Source organism: Strigops habroptila, chromosome 6 (genome assembly GCF_004027225.2).
Source record: "Strigops habroptila isolate Jane chromosome 6, bStrHab1.2.pri, whole genome shotgun sequence".
Classification (NCBI taxonomy): domain Eukaryota; kingdom Metazoa; phylum Chordata; class Aves; order Psittaciformes; family Psittacidae; genus Strigops; species Strigops habroptila.
The window spans coordinates 51015076-51021075 of NC_044282.2; the positions used below are offsets into that span (position 1 = coordinate 51015076).

The 6000-nt window shown below is 47.6% G+C and overlaps 1 protein-coding gene across 12 annotated transcripts in view; it reads right to left on the reverse strand.

Annotated features, from left to right (window-relative positions):
* CYRIA (CYFIP related Rac1 interactor A) overlaps window positions 1-5123 on the reverse strand; it is a 62336-nt gene extending 57213 nt beyond the window's left edge. For 2 of the 12 annotated variants that reach the window (XR_003991855.1, XM_030489573.1), the window contains exon 1: window positions 4728-4941. The gene's annotated coding sequence lies outside the window, so the exon portion shown is untranslated. Of the gene's footprint in view, window positions 1-4727 lie in introns of all 12 variants that reach the window. The other 10 variants (XM_030489574.1, XM_030489582.1, XM_030489585.1 and 7 more) reach the window with 10 other exon arrangements.
* Between the last annotated feature and the right edge of the window lie 877 nt (window positions 5124-6000).

A 6000-nucleotide genomic window follows, 5' to 3' on the forward strand; every position in this document is an offset into this window, starting at 1 on the left:
AGACAACTGGGATGGTAAACAGGAAGCCATCTAAGCTAATAGGAAACAAAGTTGTGAAAGCTGTAGCTTAAACATCACCTATCCTGGAAGTTCAAGAGTACCTATGTTATTCAAAAGGGTTGTAAAACCCTCAGACCTCCCCAGGAGCAAGATACAAAGTCATCCCTTTCACAAGCTGATGAGGAAAGGAGTCATGCAATTTTGAAGTTTTGGATGGCAAGGCAGGAGCATGCCTCCAGGCACCATCAAGGAATTTAAAAGCACCAGGAAAGCAACCACAGAGGAAGTACAAGTGGGTGGTAGGCTCTTTCCAGGTTGGGAGGCTGGCTCACAACCACATCTCTGTCAGGGCAGTGCCCTAACCCACAGACTATAGCCTGTCCTGGACTATTCCTGCTGAGCTATGAAATGGGAAAAATATTTACTGGATGAAAGAACGGAACACCCATAGAAACCAGATTTCCCTCACCCGAATGCCTTAATCACAGGGCAGAAGTCACTTTCCTTCTGGCCTAATTAATTATTTTTTTTCAGAGTAGCACAGTTGCAGATGAATTAAAGGACAGTTTATGCCATGCTGCTTGTTGCAGTCTCCTGGGAAGCTGTGAACTCAAGTTACTTCAAGCTGAAAAGGGAACAGAGAACTTCATGAGTAAAGGATGTAACTAATGCACCATCGACTATAACGAGAAGAGTCACTGCAAATGCTTCTGCCTCGAGTTTGAGTAAATATCTTGCACTTACTTAATTTTCTTAGCAAAACAAGCTTTTCAAATCTCAAGGGAACACTCCCATCTCATGATGCCAAAGGCAGTTAGACAGGAGAGTGATGCCACTCTGCAGAAGTCACAAATGGTAACAGCTCTGGATAAATGCAGAAATGAAGCTCTGTGTATCTGATTTTCTTCACAGTAAAGAATACAGACAACAGCGTGCTTTCAGACATGAGTTTTAAGAACATCAACCTTAGCTTTGGGGCATCTAATTGTAAAATAGGCCACACAAATAATTTATGAATTCAGGCTGTGGTACAACAGGGAGGATTCCTCCCCCTGCCAAATCCCATAAATTATATATAAAAAAGCTTCTAACAACTACTTAAAATTTAAGTTAAACCTATGTGTCTCAGAGAGATATAGGAAAGTACAGAATGGCACTTATCTAAAATGTAAGGAAGTCTACACATCCCCTTAAAAACACCAAACCACCTCCACAGTGTTACTATATTGTGCAAACTCCAATGCCCAGAGATGACTCAGCAACCCAGAGCTCACCACAGGGGACCAAAATCAAGTTCCCAGTATGCCCCATGTATACTCTAAGTGACAACTCCCATGTTGTACCAATGCTCTTCAAGTGGTCTGAGGGACATAGGTTCATGAAACATGTTCATTAACTTAAGACTTTAACCGAATCAGACCGCAGTTGTGACAGGCGCACGACACCAAGAGTTGCACTGCTACTGGAGCCTTCAAAATGACCTTTTCACATTTTACAAGCTTCACAACTTCTTTACACAGATTTACTCAAAAATAAGCCTTCAACTTACACTTTAGCTTCACCTTTTGCACTGCCCGTCATCCAAAGCATGAGGTTAAAAGTCAACCTGTCCATTGCCACTATGAACAGCCCTACAGAATTACTATCACAGACAGGAAAAAAAGGATAAAATACACGAAGAAGTCCCACAGATCACTGGTTTTGCAGTCTGATGACAAGTTCATAAATTAGAAAAGGATATTTCAGCCATTAGCATGCAAAAGTAACCATTCTGGAATTAAGGTGAGACTGACTCATATTCATGTCAACATGAAGATACCAACCATGAAATCATTTCTTAACATTTAAAATCCACAATACTAAATAAAAATCTGTGTGTCAGTGCTGCACTGGGTCATATCTGTCCTAAAAGGTATTTGTCCTAGATCTATTACTCTATTTTTTCTTGTAGAAGTAACTACTACTACCAGTTTAAACCAAGAACGAGTAGCAAGCAATATATAAAGACAGGAAATAAGACACATTTTTCATTTGAACTGGAAGTGTGAATTGGAATTCTGTGAAAGTAGAGGAATGGTAAATTCACTACTTCACAAGAATTAGGACCTGCACATCTCACATCATTCACATTGCTCTCATCATCATTCACACGAGTGCATAGCAGCTTCTATTACAATTTTAATTTAAACTACAAAATTCAAATTTATGACTGCGTTTTTGCAACTCTCAAGCTGCCCCATATATTAAAGATTTTAATTCATGCCTCTCAAACTGCTTTCTCTGATTTAATGTAACTGTTTTGCATTCCTAGATAACATGAGTAGAAAGCACTGCAAAAAGAATGATTGATAATACTGAAACAGATCCAAATACATACTGAATTCAGTACGGAGGAAACACCAAGAGGTTCTGGCTCCTTCAAATCAACATGTATTATTAGTATGCATATTCCCCTGTCCGCTGATGTTATAGGTCACATCGACATACTCAGTTTGTCTCCAGGGATTTAATAGGAGACCTAATGATGTCTGGATTGCATACAGGCTTTGGATATAGAATAATATTTTTCTGTTTTAATTTTCAATAAAATGTGAACTGAATGATCATGCCACTGCATGCATTATGCACCTAGTGCTAAAGAATGCCAGTGATTCCACAAAACTCTTTTACAGTTTCTCTAAAAACATTAATTAAAAGGGTATTTTGCATCACTGCAAACACAGCACAGGAGGGTAGTGAAAAAGTACAGAGCAGGATACAGTAAAATATTGGGCAGTCATTAAGAAACTGTATATATAACCCAGAGAGCCTCACTTATACTTGCCATAGTTTACACTTAAGCGAAACCTTAAAGACCAGATAGACTATACTACAGTGGTTGAAACTGAACTTCAAGAATTTTATTCTTAGTTGCTACTTTATGCTTTTTATGAATTTAAATCAACCCTTCAGGCTATTCCCATAATTTGTAATTTCATTAGAACTTCTTTTTAAAACCTACCCTAGGAATGCTAAATTCATGAGTAGTAGGGCTTTATCGTTAGTTTTTAATTCAGGCCAGGGGGGTGGGGGAGGGAGGCATAGGGGTATTACAGGAGAGAAGAAAGGAGAATCAAACAGTAACTTACAAAGCTTTTTCCTTAAAAAAATAAAGAAGTATGTTGCTGATGTATAAGTCTTCTTTACGTATTATAACATTATGAAAGTTAGCATAACAGAGAAAAGGGAAGTACCAGATTGGTTCTTCCCTGTGTAATATGAGTTGGGGTATTTTTGTAGAGCAGTGCTGAGCATGTGAAATTCTTTGCCCACAAAGCAACCTCATGTCACAACAGCATTTCATTCCAGATCTCCCCACCTAAGAGTTCACAAAGTCGTTTGCATTTTTTCCTGACCTTGCAAATGGCAAGAACAGAAGCACCAATGCAAAATCATCTCTGTCCCCCTTAACTTACTCTTTTCCCATGCGTATGTAAACTGCCTTTAGGAGCTGGTAAGCAAAAACAGAGCAAAAAGATGGGCTGTACAGCAATCGAAGACTACTGGGAACAGGCTGGAAACCAACTCACATCACCACCCGTGGCAAGTTATTAGCAATGCCACTCGAAAGCATGTGAAGTTAGAGCTTTGCTGTGCTGCCAGTGAATTATGGAGCACTCGACAGTGGCGTCATGTATTACGAAGACCTTAGCATAACAAAACCCAGATAAACAAAATTAAAGCTAAACAGTTTTGAAATTAAATTAGGGGGAAGAAAAATAGGAAGAATAGATGCAAGCATGGTATCTGTTCACTGTAACACATCTCTATATGGACAGTGATTCAAATGAGATGAATGCAGTATAACAGATCTCGTTTCTTAGCTCATGCCTAGGTACATCCCTCTGGAAACACCGCATTTACAACGCCCTGCATCCAGCAACCACCAGCAGCTGGAATAGAAAGTTTTCGGCATAATCAAAGTTGTGAGCTTAATCCCCCTGCTTTCTCCTCGCATACATCCCAGGCATACTTACTCCAATAAGGTACTAAGACGTGTGGCTTGGCTGCTATCCCCGGCCAGCGCCGGAGTTCAGCCGGGCTCCCCTGGGCCGGGAGCAGGCAGGGACAGGTCACCGCACTGGCGCTGCGCTCCCCTGCAGCCGCGGCGGCTCCGGCACTCACCGGACGGCAACGAAAACCCAGCGACATCCACCCCTGGGGATGGACTGCGGGCCCCGGCTGGGGCAAGGCCAACCGGGGAACCTCCACGGGGGCTCGCCCCGCAACCGATGCCTTTCCCAAACGCAGCCGGCAGCCGAGGCAAAGCGAGCCCGCCCACCGCCCGCCGCCCCGATGCTACACGAGCCGGCAGCAGTCTGGGGCCGGCGCTTGCCCGGGCAACAGTTGGCTGCGTCCCCCGAACATCCCCCCCGCCGCCAGGCTGCCCTGAGGGGGGCAGGAGCAGCCCCGCCGCCTGCGGCACCGGCGGGGGCGCGGTGACCCTGGAGCAAGGAGTGGGCACAAAAGCGACGGAGAGGACAGGGGGCGACGGGAGCCTTCCGGACGGAGAAAGCGCAGGGCCCGCAGAACGCCGTCCCCGCCCCGCTGCCGGCGGGGCTGATGCGGGAGGCGCTGCGGGAACGAGCGGCAGAGGCGGCTCAGGCCGCCCCCCACCGCGTAGCCCCTGGACGGGCAGCGGCACCCGGCTCTGCCGTGCCTCCCTTTCCCCTGCCCTCCTCGCTTACCTGAGCCGCCCGTCGCCACTCGCTGCTGCAAGGACCCTCGTCCATCCCCCGCACCTCAGAGACAGCCGGCAGCGCGGCGCGGCCCTGCCCGGCCCGGCCCAGCGCGACGCTCCCAGGCCCGCCCCGCGGTGGCTGCGTGCGGCTCCCGGCCCCGGGCGGGCGCGGCTGCCTCGGACCCGCCTCCTGCCGCCGCGGGCTGAGGTGGGGACGAGGCGCCCTGCGGGGGCTGGAGCGGGAGGAGGGGTCCCCGCGGTGGCGGCTGACGGGGAGCGGGCGGCGCGGCTCTGAACGAGGGCAACGGGAGAAGGGGTGGTGGGGGAGGAGGGGCTGTCGGCTCCGCACAGGCCGGGGGGAGAGGGGAGCTGGGGCCTCTGCTTAGAGATAAGGGCAGGGAAACGAGCGGCTGTTGCCTGTGCTGCACCCCCGCCCAGGGCTACCGGCACTGACCCAAATCCGCCCAGCTCCGCAGAGATCCCATCCCCTCCCCTCCGAGCTGGTGGGCTCTTATTTTTGGGTAAGGGGAGAACGGGACTGCGTGTATGACAGTGCTTGAGATCAGGCGGGAGTGCACATACATTTTTTGCATTTCTGGCTTTGCACAAGGCAGCACTTCCTCAAGACGTCAAAACCAGATCTGAGCCCGTTCACAGCTCGTGAAAATACTTCGTACTTCCTCTTGCTGTTTTGAGGGTTAAATAAGGTTAAAAGTTGCAAGAGTGGCGATGCAGCGCTTGCTCTCCCCCTTCCCCAAAAGACAAGTCATTTACAGGAAGAAAGAAAGAACAAGCCTACAAGTAACAATATTGGAAGCACAGCATAAAAATATCTGGATATTTGTTCATACCAGGATTTTGCCTGGCGAGCTCTTTATATGTGAGAAGCCATGATGCTGACCACAAAGCCAATGCAGCACTGTACCATGAACCAGAGAGCTCGCAGCTGCGTTTTGCCTGGGGCGGATGCCTCGAAGGAAGGGCCTGGGTGCACCGAGCGGTGTGATTCTCATGAATAAGGCAAGCTGTGAAGCGCTGGGAAGCCGAGCGGTTTGGTAGAGCTGTGAGCACGTAGGGCCTGCTGCCGACTTGACCCTCTGCCCTGTCACTCCCTCTGAGCAAGCATCCCAGAGCAGCATCACTGACATGCTCTAACTTCTTGCCTGTACCCAGGCTGTATCCAGATGTCCTTGTTCTTTGGTCTGAAAATTCCAAATTTTCTAGTTAGAAAATAATTTGAGTGACATACTTAGTCTATTAAAAGCCTTGGTGTCTGTTAC